The sequence below is a fragment of the Apostichopus japonicus genome, chromosome 15 (genome assembly GCF_037975245.1).
Source record: "Apostichopus japonicus isolate 1M-3 chromosome 15, ASM3797524v1, whole genome shotgun sequence".
Lineage (NCBI taxonomy): Eukaryota > Metazoa > Echinodermata > Holothuroidea > Aspidochirotida > Stichopodidae > Apostichopus > Apostichopus japonicus.
In genome coordinates, this window is record NC_092575.1 from 5152468 (window position 1) to 5174915 (window position 22448).

The 22448-nt window shown below is 33.2% G+C and overlaps 1 protein-coding gene across 22 annotated transcripts in view; it reads left to right on the forward strand.

Annotated features, from left to right (window-relative positions):
- LOC139981306 (uncharacterized) overlaps positions 1–3680 on the forward strand; it is a 37948-nt gene extending 34268 nt beyond the window's left edge. For all 22 annotated transcript variants that reach the window (XM_071993626.1, XM_071993630.1, XM_071993585.1 and 19 more), the window contains one exon: positions 1958–3680. The gene's annotated coding sequence lies outside the window, so the exon portion shown is untranslated. The remainder of the gene's footprint in view (positions 1–1957) is intronic.
- Positions 3681–22448: the final 18768 nt, after the last annotated feature.

The window sequence follows — 22448 nt, forward strand, 5'->3', positions numbered from 1 at the left end:
TGGCATGAAAGTCGAAAAAATTGCAACTTTCAACTTTGTTGTTCTCCAAGATATTTTCCGTTGGGAACCCAATAAACCTCGCCCATAATATGAATATTTAAACACTACGAACGTCATTGACAGATACGTAATATAACACCACGCTTGATTTGTGTACAGTCTATATGGCAGTTGTACCAGAGAGTTGCATAACAACTCCCTGGTTGTACCAACGCAAAGTCTTGAATCTATTTTTAGCAACGGCTCATAACTAAACCTGCATCTCTGATTGGTTGAATTCAAACTAGTGGGTTTGGGAACTGAATGCGATTAATTTTGTATGTGGAATACTCGCCAATTAACGTTTTTGGCAGGGAAAAACTTGGCTAATATCTTAATTTGATGTTTTGTGATTTGATGTATGTAAAAAACTCGATGGACATGTCAAAAAAGTAGAAAACGGCGACCAAACGCAAAACGCTCATGAATAAACATACTATTCACTGATTGGTGGAATTCAAACTAGTGGATTTGGAGATATGAAAACTTTGTCGAGGACACTTTTACTCGTTATCGACATAAATCGTTAATTACTCGCTAATTAACGCTCTTGGCAGGGTGACACTTGGATGGTATCTTAGTTTGCTGTTTTATGATTGATACATCTAAAAAAATCGATGCACATGTTAAAAAGGTGGAAAAAAGCGACCCAACGCAAAATGCTGCTTTAATAACTGTATTGGTCAAACTCTCACACAGCTTGCATTGGGCTGATCATTATGACACGTTCGTTGAACTTTGAGATGAGGAGGACTTGTAGCAATATAGTCCTAGCCATTGCAGTAGGTGGGGTCTTAGTTTGTAAAAGGGTCCTCATTTTGCAGATGATAGGGTCTTAGCTTTGTAGGGGTTACATCTCTATGTTCTGACGTCTCTATGTTGCAACATCTCTATGTTCCGACAATTTTTTTTGACCAAAATTCTTGACCAACATGTTTTCGGACCAAGTTTTTTCGGACCAAAATATTTTTATGACCCAACATTTTTTTTCACTCTAAAATTTTTCATGACCAAATTTTTTTTCGGACAAGCACTATTTGGGTCATAACAAACTTTGGGCCCTTTTTTTTGGTGAAAACAAAATTGGTGGGTCCTAACAAGTCACGTCAGAAAAAATGTTGGTCCCAAAAAACATGAGTACCCCAAAAAAATTGAGTCCCAAAAAATTAAGTCCCCCCAAAAAATTGGGTCCGAAAAATTGGGTACGAAAAAATGTTGGTAAAAAAAATTAGTCCAAAAAAATTATCGGAACGTATTCCTCTGAACATAGAGACTTCGGAACATAGAGACGTCGGAACATAGGGATGTCACCTTTTTTGCAGGTCTTAGGTCTTTGTAGACACCCCAATTTTCAATGTTAACCATTACAGTGTCCCTCTTTTTGCTTTTTGCTTTTTGCTTTTTTGCAAGCACATGCTGGCCACTATAGCCACTATGGCCACTATAGTGTCCCAGTAAATAGTCTTTCCAGACAAAAAGTAAGATCTGCATAACACACATGCTGGCCACTATAGCTACTATGGCCACTATAGTGTCCCAGTAAATAGTCTTACCAGACAAAAAGGTAAGATCTGCTTTTGATAGGAGTATATCACTTAATACTGACTTGGCTTAAATTCCTAACTTTTAAGTACCTGCACATGTCTTAATATCAAACAATATGCTCCATATCTGGATTATTTCTTTACTGAAATGTGAAGACGCAATGACAATTGGGGTTCAAACCAATAGCCTTCTCTCCCAATGATAATTTTTATTTCTATTTTGATAAAAACTGTTCTGAACTGCTAATTCATTCATCATAAAACTTGATTGCTGTTTCAGGAGCATTAATTTAGGTAATAACTATATCTACTATACCAAACTTGTTGTGTAAATACATTGCTTTTGTTTCTTTTGATCCTCCATCTATGTACAGGACACAATGAACTGAACAGCAATAAAGACCTTCCAACTGAATACATTGAGCTGGTCATCTGTTGCTTGGAGCTCAATAATGGAAGCAGCTCCCTGGTGGAAGCCATTCCCAAAAAGATGGAAATTTATTTTGCTCCATGGAAGCTGTTTGACTGGTTTAAAGAAGCATGAGGCATTGTAGGCATGTGTAGCTGAAAATCATCCATATGACTTAGCCACCATATATGGGCAAAAATAACTACTTGGAACAGTTACAAAGTCATTTATTTGAGCTGGATGAGAGTGGCTATGGACGGCCATTACCACAAAAACAAGAACAAAAAGTAAATTACATTACATTACACATTACAGAAATTTTCTCCATAGAAAAGAAAATTTCTTCATAAAAACAATTACGTGGATATCAAAAATAAATTTACTCCATCAAATATAAATTTACTAAATCACATCAAAACTTACTGTACTCTTCAAAAAGAAATTTTCTTCATCAAAGATAAATTTACTCTATGGAAACTAAGTTCACCTCACACATATTAGATCTACCCCGTCCAATATAAACTCATAGCTCATCCCGTCCTAACCAAAAAAAATCCCCCAATTAATTTATTGGGAATCAGGACAATGTATCTGTTGGAAAAGATATTTGACCCATTATTGTACAAACTGATACAGATGATATTGGAAGAGACTCTTCATGTTGGAAGAGAAGAGATGCAGATGGTGGCATATCGATAACCTATTGCAGGTCTCTCAGGACTGAATAAATTAATGAATTAAAGGTGAAGGGATTGGGGAAAACTGCTTATTATTTCTCAATCTATAGCATTACTAATAAACTGAGGTATTAGTAAACTATGGAAGATGGTGCAAATGAAGTTGTTTTGTGCCAAAATTTAAAATTGATATTTTTTATATAGACATATGTCTCTCATTGTGGTACAAATATTTCAATTGGACCATAACCTTTATCCCCTGTCATTTTTGCATATATATGTCATTCATATTAATGAGTGATTAATGTCCGATGATAACATATTGAAAGATCGTCACATGACATAGTTATATTTTTGCCTAATGTATATGGTCCTTTTCCTACAGCATGTATTATGTGGTGCAAAGGAACTTTTGAACAAATTATATGTCAGTAGGATTATGCATATTATTAAACTAGTGGGCAGAGCTTAGTCAACATCATACAGTTGAATGAATGCAAAGCTGAAAGTTTGATTGCTATAACTGTGTTAGTAAGACTAGTAAATATTGGGTATTGAGGTGAGCAGGGAGGGGCTTTGGGGACAGGCAGGGGATTAAATTGAGTGCAGGTTTTCACTATATATTTTGCTGTAGATGACAACACCATTGGTGTAGTCTTGCCCATTCTTTGTTGTTGTTCATATCAGTTTATATTTTGAGATGTAGTACTTTATTTTATTAAATGTTTTAATGTTCAATATCAGTTTATATTTGAGATGTGCTTTTGTTATTAAATGTTTTAATGTTCATATCAGTTTATATTTTGAGATGTAGTGCTTTTTTCCATTAAATGTTTTGATGTTCATATCAGTTTAGATTTTGATATTTTGAAATGGTAGTCCTTTTTTTATTCAATGTTAATTAAAACAAGACCAATGTCCTGTGTTCATGTGTAACACTGTACTTCTTTCATTCTATTTAACCTTTGTAAACTATTTGGAAGAGATAAACCAACGTAAAGCAACCTGAAATATTTGTTGTGTATGATCTTTTTCTTGGTTTTTCTTTTGCTTTGCTCAAGAAGAATTTGAAGGCACAAACATGGTTTATGTGTCGTAAACCTTTATACAACTCCTTTTATATTAACATCTTTGCTAAGCAATTCGCTTCGAATATATTATCGTGAGTATACGAGAGCATTGTGTGGACCGTCCACAAATCTTATACACGTGATCTTGAATTATTAAATAAGCCTAACCAAAACTATTTGAAGGTGTCAGAAATTTATCATGCGAGGGAGGAAGTCAAAATGGCGCTGCTATCGACACGAAAAAAAAATTCCATGTAAAATGTCTTTTATAAAGGTTCTGTAAATTTCACATTGTTCTCTGCTTCCTGCTCTACGCTGTTAGAGAGTTACAACATAACTTATTCCTATATTTAAAAAGGTAGCAAACATAACACGTGACAATGTCGAAGAGGATAGTTATTCAACCACCATGACAGCAGTATCGCTAACAACCAACACAAACGACATTGCACAGCCGCATATAAGTATATATAGTACTGCAAATGTTCAATCTTGAAATTTATGATGTACAATTTTTTTTATTTTTTGACAGTCTTTGATCAATAATAAGCTTGCAAAATGACAGAAATGGAATGCATGCAATGTTTTCCTAAATGTTGATGATAAATACAGTGATCATTGTTTGTATATTTTTTCGTTACACCTTTTTTAGTATTTATTGCTTCAAAATGTGCCTGAAAGTTTGCAACCAACCAAATATGCATGTGCATTAACGTGTTCGTGGCAGGTCTGCTGCATTGGCCCCTTAAAGCACGCTATCGTTAGGGAAGTTTCGTAAAGATTTCAAAAAAGTACTAATTCCTGGAGGTCTGGACTCTCCAAATTGTTTTCAGACATTCTAAGTAAAGCATACCTTTAACCTTCTTTTTTTTCTTGCCCCATCTAAACATAAAGGCCTATATAAATAAACAAACAATCAACAATACTTCGAATTTCGAGTAGATATAAAAGATGTCTTGAAATTCAAATGATGTTGTCAACATGAAAATCGATGTTTACTTGGTGTTTTTTCTAAAAGCTTATGTTTGTACCTTCATATAGTTATATAACAGGCACACTCAATCTTCATTGTTCGCATCGAAAATAAAGAATGAAGTAACACTTTCTGGGGGAGGGGATTGATACCTTTTCAGTATATTTACTGCTTAAATTTGGGCAAAACCTTTTCCAACCACCTACAACCCCCCGCCCCCCCCCCCTCCCCGCTTCAGATGTTCTCTCTTACGATTCCCATTGTCCATTTCCTTTTTCATAGATTAGTCAGAGATAGATTTAAACAGTCCGTTTTTTGCACTGCCGATTTCTTTGATGAAGCCGTCAAGTGATATTCGAAGAAAGTATACTAATGGCCCAGGCTATATCATGCACGTATAGCGATGAATCGCACGTTAAAAGTCGAAAAATACCCATCGCAATATAATGTAGGATACAGAAAAGTATACTGCTTACTATAAATACCATTTCCAGATAACCAAACCCGTAATTGAAAATATTACACATTTATCAACTACTATAATTCACAACAAGAAGAATCTGGGAGGGACGCCCACCCATAAAATCTCGATATTCTACAGGAAGACTTAAACCGGTCAAATATGGGACTGTTAATATCCTTTATTAACCGAACTGGTAGATCTGTTTAATTCATGTATCATTGAGCATAAATAGATTCAAATTAAAAATAGATAACCCTCCCCCCCCCCCCCAAATCTTGGTCAAACTGACGATACTTGGAAAATTTGAGTGCGACAGTCTGAATTTCCGACTGTCGCACTCTCATTTTTCCGACTGTCGCACTCTAATTTTCACATATTCTTGTAATTTGTGAGTGAACTAAAATTTTCGGTCAAGATTGACCTTCAATCAGTCAATTTTACCACGTTTTCCTTGTCACATTGAGAAATTCTATCACGCGATCTTTATACTCCACCATACAAAACTTCGTATGATTTTGAATACTCCCACTTCGCTAGCTTCAAGTAAGTTCAAGATATACATTGTCTCTATGTATACAAAAAACGCTGATGCTAATCTACGGAAGCTTAAAAGTGCCATCAACATAACAAAAACTTTGGCCCATAATTTGACATTTTTCAGTAACAAGATAAAATGTTATCAAAAATCAGAAAATGTTGGATTGCTCAGTTGCTTTAACTGATCAATTGAACAATTTTCTGAAAAATGTTTAATTGATAACTTATCATTATCTCGTCAGTTTGACAATTTTCTGCAAAATTTCCGATCGTTCACTTCATTCCATCTGAGCAATTGAAACATTTTCTGCAAAATGTTCAATGTGTTTAATTGCCAACTTATCGTAACTCGTCAACTCAACATTTTTCTGCAAAATGTTTAATTGTTCACTTCATTCCGAATGATCAGTTGGAATGAAGTGAACAATTAAAACATTTCATGTGAGTAATAAATTTCCCCCACCCACCCCCCCCCCCCAAAGAAAAAATATTAAGCGTGCCAATAAAAGCTCTGTATTTTTGGTAACTCACTTTGTCATCGAATATAATTTGTTGAAAATAAAAAGTTTTCCCCTTTGTTACATTAACATACCTTTTGTAGTCAGTAGTCTATAAAGCCTTCAAGCAGATAACTTTACTTAGTTGCTTACCTGCTTTGCTTAACCAGAGTGTTTATGTAAGTTTGTGAAGTGAGGGCCAGTGGTATTCAATATGTGAATGTTGGCGAGTAGAGCAGGGGGGGGGGGGGGGGTAGGAGAACAAACAACAGCCGGAATTTTATGGCTCCAAAACCTATCCAGTTGGAATTTCAGCCACTCCCCCCCCCCCCCCCGCCTAATGATCAGGCCTTAGCTACGTCCCTGATTTCATGGAATCATCACTCCGTCAAACAAGGGTCTGTTTATATCGTTTATTTTCCGAAGTTGTAGATCTGTCTATATCATGTGTCATTGAGCGTAGAAAAACTCAAATTCAATATAGATATATAAATGTTTCACTTAATCATCACTCCGTTAAACAAGGGTCAGCGTCTGTTTATATCCTTTATTTTCCGAAGTTGTAGATCTGTGTATTGAATGCATTGAAAGTAATCACATCGTATTAACGTCTTTTTTGTTGTTGTAACACAGTAATTTCAATTGGAATATATAATCGTAAGTGTATGAGCGGATTCTGTGGACCGTCCACATAATCTTATACACATTTCATTGTATTATTTATTGATTATAAACCAAAATTAGGGTTGAAAATTGATGAACTCTATTAATTCAAAAAAACTGTGTTCTAAGGAAGGACCCCGCACCAAATATCGGCAGATTCAGGAAGGAATCAACCCGTCAAATATAGTTCTGTTTTATATCCTTTAATTACTGATTACTAATTCGTAGATCTGTTTAAATCATGTATCATTGAGCATAGAAAGATTAATTTTAAAAACAGATAACTTTATCAAATATATATTTTTTGGCATGTCATACGGTTTACCTTTAGGTTAATATATTCTTAACAAAACTTTATTTAGGAACATTGGGGAGAAAAAATGAAAGCAAGCATCAACAATCCTCGTTACATGGGTTAGGATTATTATAGGAAACCCGAAAGAATAACCCTTATCCTTAACCCTTAATATTAGTATGATAATACTGTTGACCGTTCACATAATAATTGTCTTAAAAGCAGCTTGTTAAGAAAGATCACAACCTAAATATTTTCTTTTGGTCTATAGAATGTATTTGGATAGTAGTATTAACGTTTTTTTTTTTAGTAACACACGTAATCTCAATTGGAATATATAATCGTAAGTATATGAGCGTATTATGTGGACCGTCCACATAATCTGAGACACATGATATTGTATAACATATTGATTCTTAAGCAAAGCTCCTCTTGAATATATTCAGAAATGATCAGCTAATCTAATTAACACTGACAGCCTTCTGAACAAGGGCCAAACCCTCAAATCTCGAAATATTTCAGTTAATCATCACTCCGTCAAACAAGGGTCTGTTTATATCCTTTATTTTCTGAAGTTGTAGGTCTGTCTATATCATGTGTCATTGAGCATAGAAAAATTGGAATTAAAAATAGATAGCCATATCATATTAAATGAAAGTCGGCTTACCTACATTGTAATGAAACTTGATCTCAACTTTAATTGGGAACATTGGAAATGAACCACTCCTGTAAACTGACCTCAATGACCACCGGTGCACGGGTTATGATTGGCATTGGTGCCCCCCCCCCCCCCGCACCCTTACCCCCGACATAAAAAGAACAGTGAAAATAAAACTTACTATTACCCTTATCCTGTAAGATAATACTCATAACCATTCAAATATTAATTGTTTAAAACGAAGCTGTTAAGACAATAGTGTGTATTAGGATAGTAGTGTAACGTGAATGGTTTTTATACTCATCCGTAGTAAGCTGTGCATTGAACTACATAGCCAGCCATGTCATGAATATTTATAGTCAAGTGGTATGTAATTTAGGAGGGTTAAATGCTTATTGATGTGTTTTATAGTCTAATTAAGAGAGTTATGGGTTAAGTAAATCGGTATTACCAGTGAGTTTAATGTCTACGACATATCTGCATATGTTGAGGGGGATAATGTTGTTGTTGTTGTTCATGAAATAGTTAAAGAGATTTTACGTCACATGTTGTATTGTTTTATTGCTTAGTATATGTACCAGAGTGTCACCATTTGCACAGGTTTTGAAAATTAATCTACATTGTAAACTTGCATTCACATATACTAAATTCTTGTACGCATAGATTTTTTATTTTCTTGTAATTGTAATATGGCCCGGTCTCTTTTTACTACGATTAATTGATACACAAGCTAACCACGACATTTCCATAAAGGAACTTTTGACAGTATTCTCTGCTATGCTAATGGGCCCCCGGAATGCAACAGTAGTATTGACGTTTTTGTTTAATAACCCACGTCATCTCAATTGAAATATATAATCGTAATTGTATAATCGGTTTATGTGGATCGTCCACATTATATTATACGTATGATGTTGTATTGTTTATTGATTCTAAACCAAAACCGTATAATTGAAAATATTAAAAATTAATCAAGTACATTAATTCACAATAACGGTCTTCTGAATAAGGGCTACACACCCTCAAATCTCGACAGATTCAGTAAGGAATCAACCCGTCAAATATGGGTCTGTTTTATATCCTGTATTTACAGAACTCGTGATCTGTTTAAATCATGTGTATTGAATGTATTTAATATATTCATAATAGAAGTATAAACGTCTTTTTTTCTGTAACACACGTAATCTCAATTGGAATATATAATCGTAAGTGTACGAGCGGATTATGTGGACCGTCCACATAATCTTATACACATTTCATTATTTTTTATTGACTATAAACAAAAATTAGGGATTTAAATTTATCAACTATATTAATTCAAAATAACTGTGTTCTAAGGAAGGACCCCGCGCCAAATATCGACAGATTCAGTAAGGAATCAACCCGTCAAATATGGGTCTGTTTTATATCCTGTATTTACCGAACTCGTAGATCTGTTTAAATCATGTGTATTGAATGTATTTAATATATTCATATAGAAGTATTAACATTTTTTTTTCCTGTAACACACGTAATCTCAATTGGAATATATAATCGTAAGTGTACGAGCGGATTATGTGGACCGTCCACACAATCTTATACACATTTCATTGTATTGTTTATTGATTATAAACCAAAATTAGGGTTGAAAATTGATGAACTCTATTAATTCAAAATAACTATGTTCTTAGGAAAGACCCCGCGCCAAATATCGACAGATTCAGTAAGGAATCAACCCGTCAAATATGGGTCCGTTTTATATCCTGTATTTACAGAACTCGTAGATCTGTTTAAATCATGTGTATTGTATGTATTTAATATATTCATATAGAAGTATTAACATTTTTTTTTTCTGTAACACACGTAATCTCAATTGGAATATATAATCGTAAGTGTACGAGCGGATTATGTGGACCGTCCACACAATCTTATACACATTTCATTGTATTGTTTATTGATTATAAACCAAAATTAGGGTTGAAAATTGATGAACTCTATTAATTCAAAATAACTATGTTCTTAGGAAAGACCCCGCTCCAAATATCAATAGATTCAGGAAGGAATCAACCCGTCAAATATGGGTCTGTTTTATATCCTGTATTTACCGAACTCGTAGATCTGTTTAAATCATGTGTATTGAATGTATTTAATATATTCATATAGAAGTATTAACATTTTTTTTTCTGTAACACACGTAATCTCAATTGGAATATATAATCGTAAGTGTACGAGCGGATTATGTGGACCGTCCACACAATCTTATACACATTTCATTGTATTGTTTATTGATTATAAACCAAAATTAGGGTTGAAAATTGATGAACTCTATTAATTCAAAATAACCGTTCATAGGAAAGACCCCGCACCAAATAATCGACAGATTCAGGAAGGAATCAACCCGTCAAATATGGGTCTGTTTATATCCTTTAATTACTGAACTCATAGATCTGTTGAAATCATGTATCATTGAGCATATAAAGATTTATATTAAAAACAGATAACTTTATCAAATAAACATATATTTTTGCATGTCATACGGTTTACCTTTAGGCTAATATAGTCTTAACAAAACTTTATTTGGGAACATTGGAAAGAAAAAAGTGTAAGCAAGCATCAACAATCCTCGTTACATGGGTTAGGATTATTATAGGAAACCCGAAAGAATAACCCTAATCCTTAACCCTTAATATTAGTATGATAATACTGTTGACCGTTCACATAATAATTGTCTTAAAAGCAGCTTGTTAAGAAAGATCACAACCTAAATATTTTCTTTTGGTCTATAGAATGTATTTGGATAGTAGTATTAACGTTTTTTTTTTTGTAACACACGTAATCTCAATTGGAATATATAATCGTAAGTATATGAGCGTATTATGTGGACCGTCCACATAATCTGAGACACATGATATTGTATAACATATTGATTCTTAAGCAAAGCTCCTCTTGAATATATTCAGAAATGATCAGCTAATCTAATTAACACTGACAGCCTTCTGAACAAGGGCCAAACCCTCAAATCTCGAAATATTTCAGTTAATCATCACTCCGTCAAACAAGGGTCTGTTTATATCCTTTATTTTCTGAAGTTGTAGGTCTGTCTATATCATGTGTCATTGAGCATAGAAAAATTGAAATTAAAAATAGATAGCCATATCATATTAAATGAAAGTCGGCTTACCTACATTGTAATGAAACTTGATCTCAACTTTAATTGGGAACATTGGAAATGAACCACTCCTGTAAACTGACCTCAATGACCACCGGTGCACGGGTTATGATTGGCATTGGTGCCCCCCCCCCCCGCACCCTTACCCCCGACTTAAAAAGAACAGTGAAAATAAAACTTACTATTACCCTTATCCTGTAAGATAATACTCATAACCATTCAAATATTAATTGTTTAAAACGAAGCTGTTAAGACAATAGTGTGTATTAGGATAGTAGTGTAACGTGAATGGTTTTTATACTCATCCGTAGTAAGCTGTGCATTGAACTACATAGCCAGCCATGTCATGAATATTTATAGTCAAGTGGTATGTAATTTAGGAGGGTTAAATGCTTATTGATGTGTTTTATAGTCTAATTAAGAGAGTTATGGGTTAAGTAAATCGGTATTACCGGTGAGTTTAATGTCTACGACATATCTGCATATGTTGAGGGGGGTAATGTTGTTGTTGTTCATGAAATAGTTAAAGAGATTTTACGTCACATGTTGTATTGTTTTATTGCTTAGTATATGTACCAGAGTGTCACCGTTTGCAACGGTTTTGAAAATTAATCTACATTGTAAACTTGCATTCACATATACTAAATTCTTGTACGCATAGATTTTTTATTTTCTTGTAATTGTAATATGGCCCGGTCTCTTTTTACTACGATTAATTGATACACAAGCTAACCACGACATTTCCATAAAGGAACTTTTGACAGTATTCTCTGCTATGCTAATGGGCCCCCGGAATGCAACAGTAGTATTGACGTTTTTGTTTAATAACCCACGTCATCTCAATTGAAATATATAATCGTAATTGTATAATCGGTTTATGTGGATCGTCCACATTATATTATACGTACGATGTTGTATTGTTTATTGATTCTAAACCAAAACCGTATAATTGAAAATATTAAAAATTAATCAAGTACATTAATTCACAATAACGGTCTTCTGAATAAGGGCTACACACCCTCAAATCTCGACAGATTCAGTAAGGAATCAACCCGTCAAATATGGGTCTGTTTTATATCCTGTATTTACAGAACTCGAAGATCTGTTTAAATCATGTGTATTGAATGTATTTAATATATTCATAATAGAAGTATAAACGTCTTTTTTTCTGTAACACACGTAATCTCAATTGGAATATATAATCGTAAGTGTACGAGCGGATTATGTGGACCGTCCACATAATCTTATACACATTTCATTATTTTTTATTGACTATAAACAAAAATTAGGGTTTTAAATTTATCAACTATATTAATTCAAAATAACTGTGTTCTAAGGAAGGACCCCGCGCCAAATATCGACAGATTCAGTAAGGAATCAACCCGTCAAATATGGGTCTGTTTTATATCCTGTATTTACCGAACTCGTAGATCTGTTTAAATCATGTGTATTGAATGTATTTAATATATTCATATAGAAGTATTAACATTTTTTTTCCTGTAACACACGTAATCTCAATTGGAATATATAATCGTTAGTGTACGAGCGGATTATGTGGACCGTCCACACAATCTTATACACATTTCATTGTATTGTTAATTGATTATAAACCAAAATTAGGGTTGAAAATTGATGAACTCTATTAATTCAAAATAACTATGTTCTTAGGAAAGACCCCGCACCAAATATCGACAGATCCAGGAAGGAATCAACCCGTCAAATATGGGTCTGTTTTATTTCCTTTAATTACTGAACTCGTAGATCTGTTGAAATCACGTACCATTGAGCATATAAAGATTTATATTAAAAACAGATAACTTTATCAAATAAACATATATTTTTGCATGTCATACGGTTTACCTTTAGGCTAATATAGTCTTAATAAAACTTTATTTGGGAACATTGGGAAGAAAAAAGTGTAAGCAAGCATCAACAATCCTCGTTACATGGGTTAGGATTATTATATGAAACCCGAAAGAATAACCCTAATCCTTAACCCTTAATATTAGTATGATAATACTGTTGACCGTTCACATAATAATTGTCTTAAAAGCAGCTTGTTAAGAAAGATCACAACCTAAATATTTTCTTTTGGTCTATAGAATGTATTTGGATAGTAGTATTAACGTTTTTTTTTTAGTAACACACGTAATCTCAATCGGAATATATAATCGTAAGTATATGAGCGTATTATGTGGACCGTCCACATAATCTGAGACACATGATATTGTATAACATATTGATTCTTAAGCAAAGCTCCTCTTGAATATATTCAGAAATGATCAGCTAATCTAATTAACACTGACAGCCTTCTGAACAAGGGCCAAACCCTCAAATCTCGAAATATTTCAGTTAATCATCACTCCGTCAAACAAGGGTCTGTTTATATCCTTTATTTTCTGAAGTTGTAGGTCTGTCTATATCATGTGTCATTGAGCATAGAAAAATTGAAATTAAAAATAGATAGCCATATCATATTAAATGAAAGTCGGCTTACCTACATTGTAATGAAACTTGATCTCAACTTTAATTGGGAACATTGGAAATGAACCACTCCTGTAAACTGACCTCAATGACCACCGGTGCACGGGTTATGATTGGCATTGGTGCCCCCCCCCCCCCCCCGCACCCTTACCCCCGACTTAAAAAGAACAGTGAAAATAAAACTTACTATTACCCTTATCCTGTAAGATAATACTCATAACCATTCAAATATTAATTGTTTAAAACGAAGCTGTTAAGACAATAGTGTGTATTAGGATAGTAGTGTAACGTGAATGGTTTTTATACTCATCCGTAGTAAGCTGTGCATTGAACTACATAGCCAGCCATGTCATGAATATTTATAGTCAAGTGGTATGTAATTTAGGAGGGTTAAATGCTTATTGATGTGTTTTATAGTCTAATTAAGAGAGTTATGGGTTAAGTAAATCGGTATTACCAGTGAGTTTAATGTCTACAACATATCTGCATATGTTGAGGGGGATAATGTTGTTGTTGTTCATGAAATAGTTAAAGAGATTTTACGTCACATGTTGTATTGTTTTATTGCTTAGTATATGTACCAGAGTGTCACCATTTGCAAAGGTTTTGAAAATTAATCTACATTGTAAACTTGCATTCACATATACTAAATTCTTGTACGCATAGATTTTTTATTTTCTTGTAATTGTAATATGGCCCGGTCTCTTTTTACTACGATTAATTGATACACAAGCTAACCACGACATTTCCATAAAGGAACTTTTGACAGTATTCTCTGCTATGCTAATGGGCCCCCGGAATGCAACAGTAGTATTGACGTTTTTGTTTAATAACCCACGTCATCTCAATTGAAATATATAATCGTAATTGTATAATCGGTTTATGTGGATCGTCCACATTATATTATACGTATGATGTTGTATTGTTTATTGATTCTAAAACAAAACCGTATAATTGAAAATATTAAAAATTAATCAAGTACATTAATACACAATAACGGTCTTCTGAATAAGGGCCACACACCCTCAAATCTCGACAGATTCAGTAAGGAATCAACCCGTCAAATATGGGTCTGTTTTATATCCTGTATTTACAGAACTCGTAGATCTGTTTGAATCATGTGTATTGAATGTATTTAATATATTCATAATAGGAGTATAAACGTCTTTTTTTCTGTAACACACGTAATCTCAATTGGAATATATAATCGTAAGTGTACGAGCGGATTATGTGGACCGTCCACATAATCTTATACACATTTCATTATTTTTTATTGACTATAAACAAAAATTAGGGTTTTAAATTAATCAACTATATTAATTCAAAATAACTGTGTTCTAAGGAAGGACCCCGCGCCAAATATCGACAGATTCAGTAAGGAATCAACCCGTCAAATATGGGTCTGTTTTATATCCTGTATTTACCGAACTCGTAGATCTGTTTAAATCATGTGTATTGAATGTATTTAATATATTCATATAGAAGTATTAACATGTTTTTTTCCCTGTAACACACGTAATCTCAATTGGAATATATAATCGTTAGTGTACGAGCGGATTATATGGACCGTCCACACAATCTTATACACATTTCATTGTATTGTTTATTGATTATAAACCAAAATTAGGGTTGAAAATTGATGAACTCTATTAATTCAAAATAACTATGTTCTTAGGAAAGACCCCGCGCCAAATATAGACAGATTCAGGAAGGAATCAACCCGTCAAATATGGGTCTGTTTTATATCCTGTATTTACCGAACTCGTAGATCTGTTTAAATCATGTGTATTGAATGTATTTAATATATTCATATAGAAGTATTAACATTTTTTTTTCTGTAACACACGTAATCTCAATTGGAATATATAATCGTAAGTATATGAGCGTATTATGTGGACCGTCCACACAATCTTATACACATTTCATTGTATTGTTTATTGATTATAAACCAAAATTAGGGTTGAAAATTGATGAACTCTATTAATTCAAAATAACTATGTTCTTAGGAAAGACCCCGCACCAAATATCGACAGATTCAGGAAGGAATCAACCCGTCAAATATGGGTCTGTTTTATTTCCTTTAATTACTGAACTCATAGATCTGTTGAAATCACGTATCATTGAGCATATAAAGATTTATATTAAAAACAGATAACTTTATCAAATAAACATATATTTTTGCATGTCATACGGTTTACCTTTAGGCTAATATAGTCTTAACAAAACTTTATTTGGGAACATTGGAAAGAAAAAAGTGTAAGCAAGCATCAACAATCCTCGTTACATGGGTTAGGATTATTATAGGAAACCCGAAAGAATAACCCTAATCCTTAACCCTTAATATTAGTATGATAATACTGTTGACCGTTCACATAATAATTGTCTTAAAAGCAGCTTGTTAAGAAAGATCACAACCTAAATATTTTCTTTTGGTCTATAGAATGTATTTGGATAGTAGTATTAACGTTTTTTTTTGTAACACACGTAATCTCAATTTGAATATATAATCGTAAGTATATGAGCGTATTATGTGGACCGTCCACATAATCTGAGACACATGATATTGTATAACATATTGATTCTTAAGCAAAGCTCCTCTTGAATATATTCAGAAATGATCAGCTAATCTAATTAACACTGACAGCCTTCTGAACAAGGGCCAAACCCTCAAATATCGAAATATTTCAGTTAATCATCACTCCGTCAAACAAGGGTCTGTTTATATCCTTTATTTTCCGAAGTTGTAGGTCTGTCTATATCATGTGTCATTGAGCATAGAAAAATTGAAATTAAAAATAGATAGCCATATCATATTAAATGAAAGTCGGCTTACCTACATTGTAATGAAACTTGATCTCAACTTTAATTGGGAACATTGGAAATGAACCACTCCTGTAAACTGACCTCAATGACCACCGGTGCACGGGTTATGATTGGCATTGGTGCCCCCCCCCCCGCACCCTTACCCCCGACTTAAAAAGAACAGTGAAAATAAAACTTACTATTACCCTTATCCTGTAAGATAATACTCATAACCATTCAAATATTAATTGTTTAAAACGAAGCTGTTAAGACAATAGTGTGTATTAGGATAGTAGTGTAACGTGAATGGTTTTTATACTCATCCGTAGTAAGCTGTGCATTGAACTACATAGCCAGCCATGTCATGAATATTTATAGTCAAGTGGTATGTAATTTAGGAGGGTTAAATGCTTATTGATGTGTTTTATAGTCTAATTAAGAGAGTTATGGGTTAAGTAAATCGGTATTACCAGTGAGTTTAATGTCTACGACATATCTGCATATGTTGAGGGGGATAATGTTGTTGTTGTTCATGAAATAGTTAAAGAGATTTTACGTCACATGTTGTATTGTTTTATTGCTTAGTATATGTACCAGAGTGTCACCATTTGCAAAAATTTTGAAAATTAATCTACATTGTAAACTTGCATTCACATATACTAAATTCTTGTACGCATAGATTTTTTATTTTCTTGTAATTGTAATATGGCCCGGTCTCTTTTTACTACGATTAATTGATACACAAGCTAACCACGACATTTCCATAAAGGAACTTTTGACAGTATTCTCTGCTATGCTAATGGGCCCCCGGAATGCAACAGTAGTATTGACGTTTTTGTTTAATAACCCACGTCATCTCAATTGAAATATATAATCGTAATTGTATAATCGGTTTATGTGGATCGTCCACATTATATTATACGTATGATGTTGTATTGTTTATTGATTCTAAAACAAAACCGTATAATTGAAAATATTAAAAATTAATCAAGTACATTAATACACAATAACGGTCTTCTGAATAAGGGCCACACACCCTCAAATCTCGACAGATTCAGTAAGGAATCAACCCGTCAAATATGGGTCTGTTTTATATCCTGTATTTACAGAACTCGTAGATCTGTTTGAATCATGTGTATTGAATGTATTTAATATATTCATAATAGGAGTATAAACGTCTTTTTTTCTGTAACACACGTAATCTCAATTGGAATATATAATCGTAAGTGTACGAGCGGATTATGTGGACCGTCCACATAATCTTATACACATTTCATTATTTTTTATTGACTATAAACAAAAATTAGGGTTTTAAATTAATCAACTATATTAATTCAAAATAACTGTGTTCTAAGGAAGGACCCCGCGCCAAATATCGACAGATTCAGTAAGGAATCAACCCGTCAAATATGGGTCTGTTTTATATCCTGTATTTACCGAACTCGTAGATCTGTTTAAATCATGTGTATTGAATGTATTTAATATATTCATATAGAAGTATTAACATGTTTTTTTCCCTGTAACACACGTAATCTCAATTGGAATATATAATCGTTAGTGTACGAGCGGATTATATGGACCGTCCACACAATCTTATACACATTTCATTGTATTGTTTATTGATTATAAACCAAAATTAGGGTTGAAAATTGATGAACTCTATTAATTCAAAATAACTATGTTCTTAGGAAAGACCCCGCGCCAAATATAGACAGATTCAGGAAGGAATCAACCCGTCAAATATGGGTCTGTTTTATATCCTGTATTTACCGAACTCGTAGATCTGTTTAAATCATGTGTATTGAATGTATTTAATATATTCATATAGAAGTATTAACATTTTTTTTTCTGTAACACACGTAATCTCAATTGGAATATATAATCGTAAGTATATGAGCGTATTATGTGGACCGTCCACACAATCTTATACACATTTCATTGTATTGTTTATTGATTATAAACCAAAATTAGGGTTGAAAATTGATGAACTCTATTAATTCAAAATAACTATGTTCTTAGGAAAGACCCCGCACCAAATATCGACAGATTCAGGAAGGAATCAACCCGTCAAATATGGGTCTGTTTTATTTCCTTTAATTACTGAACTCATAGATCTGTTGAAATCACGTATCATTGAGCATATAAAGATTTATATTAAAAACAGATAACTTTATCAAATAAACATATATTTTTGCATGTCATACGGTTTACCTTTAGGCTAATATAGTCTTAACAAAACTTTATTTGGGAACATTGGAAAGAAAAAAGTGTAAGCAAGCATCAACAATCCTCGTTACATGGGTTAGGATTATTATAGGAAACCCGAAAGAATAACCCTAATCCTTAACCCTTAATATTAGTATGATAATACTGTTGACCGTTCACATAATAATTGTCTTAAAAGCAGCTTGTTAAGAAAGATCACAACCTAAATATTTTCTTTTGGTCTATAGAATGTATTTGGATAGTAGTATTAACGTTTTTTTTTTGTAACACACGTAATCTCAATTTGAATATATAATCGTAAGTATATGAGCGTATTATGTGGACCGTCCACATAATCTGAGACACATGATATTGTATAACATATTGATTCTTAAGCAAAGCTCCTCTTGAATATATTCAGAAATGATCAGCTAATCTAATTAACACTGACAGCCTTCTGAACAAGGGCCAAACCCTCAAATATCGAAATATTTCAGTTAATCATCACTCCGTCAAACAAGGGTCTGTTTATATCCTTTATTTTCCGAAGTTGTAGGTCTGTCTATATCATGTGTCATTGAGCATAGAAAAATTGAAATTAAAAATAGATAGCCATATCATATTAAATGAAAGTCGGCTTACCTACATTGTAATGAAACTTGATCTCAACTTTAATTGGGAACATTGGAAATGAACCACTCCTGTAAACTGACCTCAATGACCACCGGTGCACGGGTTATGATTGGCATTGGTGCCCCCCCCCCCGCACCCTTACCCCCGACTTAAAAAGAAAAGTGAAAATAAAACTTACTATTACCCTTATCCTGTAAGATAATACTCATAACCATTCAAATATTAATTGTTTAAAACGAAGCTGTTAAGACAATAGTGTGTATTAGGATAGTAGTGTAACGTGAATGGTTTTCATACTCATCCGTAGTAAGCTGTGCATTGAACTACATAGCCAGCCATGTCATGAATATTTATAGTCAAGTGGTATGTAATTTAGGAGGGTTAAATGCTTATTGATGTGTTTTATAGTCTAATTAAGAGAGTTATGGGTTAAGTAAATCGGTATTACCAGTGAGTTTAATGTCTACGACATATCTGCATATGTTGAGGGGGATAATGTTGTTGTTGTTCATGAAATAGTTAAAGAGATTTTACGTCACATGTTGTATTGTTTTATTGCTTAGTATATGTACCAGAGTGTCACCATTTGCACAGGTTTTGAAAACTAATCTACATTGTAAACTTGCATTCACATATACTAAATTCTTGTACGCAGAGATTTTTTATTTTCTTGTAATTGTAATATGGCCTGGTCTCTTTTTACTACGATTAATTGATACACAAGCTAACCACGACATTTCCATAAAGGAACTTTTGACAGTATTCTCTGCTATGCTAATGGGCCCCCGGAATGCAACAGTAGTATTGACGTTTTTGTTTAATAACCCACGTCATCTCAATTGAAATATATAATCGTAATTGTATAATCGGTTTATGTGGATCGTCCACATTATATTATACGTATGATGTAGTATTGTTTATTGATTCTAAACCAAAACCGTATAATTGAAAATATTAAAAATTAATCAAGTACATTAATTCACAATAACGGTCTTCTGAATAAGGGCTACACACCCTCAAATCTCGACAGATTCAGTAAGGAATCAACCCGTCAAATATGGGTCTGTTTTATATCCTGTATTTACAGAACTCGTAGATTTGTTTGAATCATGTGTATTGAATGTATTTAATATATTCATAATAGGAGTATAAACGTCTTTTTTTCTGTAACACACGTAATCTCAATTGGAATATATAATCGTAAGTGTACGAGCGGATTATGTGGACCGTCCACATAATCTTATACACATTTCATTATTTTTTATTGACTATAAACAAAAATTAGGGTTTTAAATTAATCAACTATATTAATTCAAAATAACTGTGTTCTAAGGAAGGACCCCGCGCCAAATATCGACAGATTCAGTAAGGAATCAACCCGTCAAATATGGGTCTGTTTTATATCCTGTATTTACCGAACTCGTAGATCTGTTTGAATCATGTGTATTGAATGTATTTAATATATTCATATAGAAGTATTAACATTTTTTTTCCCTGTAACACACGTAATCTCAATTGGAATATATAATCGTTAGTGTACGAGCGGATTATGTGGACCGTCCACACAATCTTATACACATTTCATTGTATTGTTTATTAATAATAAACCAAAATTAGGGTTGAAAATTGATGAACTCTATTAATTCAAAATAACTATGTTCTTAGGAAAGACCCCGCGCCAAATATAGACAGATTCAGGAAGGAATCAACCCGTCAAATATGGGTCTGTTTTATATCCTGTATTTACAGAACTCGTAGATCTGTTTAAATCATGTGTATTGAATGTATTTAATATATTCATATAGAAGTATTAACATTTTTTTTTTCTGTAACACACGTAATCTCAATTGGAATATATAATCGTAAGTGTACGAGCGGATTATGTGGACCGTCCACACAATCTTATACACATTTCATTGTATTGTTTATTGATTATAAACCAAAATTAGGGTTGAAAATTGATGAACTCTATTAATTCAAAATAACTATGTTCTTAGGAAAGACCCCGCGCCAAATATCGATAGATTCAGGAAGGAATCAACCCGTCAAATATGGGTCTGTTTTATTTCCTTTCATTACTGAACTCATAGATCTGTCGAAATCACGTATCAATGAGCATATAAAGATTTATATTAAAAACAGATAACTTTATCAAATAAACATATATTTTTGCATGTCATACGGTTTACCTTTAGGCTAATATAGTCTTAACAAAACTTTATTTGGGAACATTGGGAAGAAAAAAGTGTAAGCAAGCATCAACAATCCTCGTTACATGGGTTAGGATTATTATAGGAAACCCGAAAGAATAACCCTAATCCTTAACCCTTAATATTAGTATGATAATACTGTTGACCGTTCACATAATAATTGTCTTAAAAGCAGCTTGTTAAGAAAGATCACAACCTAAATATTTTCTTTTGGTCTATAGAATGTATTTGGATAGTAGTATTAACGTTTTTTTTTGAGTAACACACGTAATCTCAATTGGAATATATAATCGTAAGTATATGAGCGTATTATGTGGACCGTCCACATAATCTGAGACACATGATATTGTATAACATATTGATTCTTAAGCAAAGCTCCTCTTGAATATATTCAGAAATGATCAGCTAATCTAATTAACACTGACAGCCTTCTGAACAAGGGCCAAACCCTCAAATCTCGAAATATTTCAGTTAATCATCACTCCGTCAAACAAGGGTCTGTTTATATCCTTTATTTTCCGAAGTTGTAGGTCTGTCTATATCATGTGTCATTGAACGTAGAAAAATTGAAATTAAAAATAGATAGCCATATCATATTAAATGAAAGTCGGCTTACCTACATTGTAATGAAACTTGATCTCAACTTTAATTGGGAACATTGGAAATGAACCACTCCTGTAAACTGACCTCAATGACCACCGGTGCACGGGTTATGATTGGCATTGGTGCCCCCCCCCCCCGCACCCTTACCCCCGACTTAAAAAGAAAAGTGAAAATAAAACTTACTATTACCCTTGTCCTGTAAGATAATACTCATAACCATTCAAATATTAATTGTTTAAAACGAAGCTGTTAAGACAATAGTGTGTATTAGGATAGTAGTGTAACGTGAATGGTTTTCATACTCATCCGTAGTAAGCTGTGCATTGAACTACATAGCCAGCCATGTCATGAATATTTATAGTCAAGTGGTATGTAATTTAGGAGGGTTAAATGCTTATTGATGTGTTTTATAGTCTAATTAAGAGAGTTATGGGTTAAGTAAATCGGTATTACCAGTGAGTTTAATGTCTACGACATATCTGCATATGTTGAGGGGGATAATGTTGTTGTTGTTCATGAAATAGTTAAAGAGATTTTA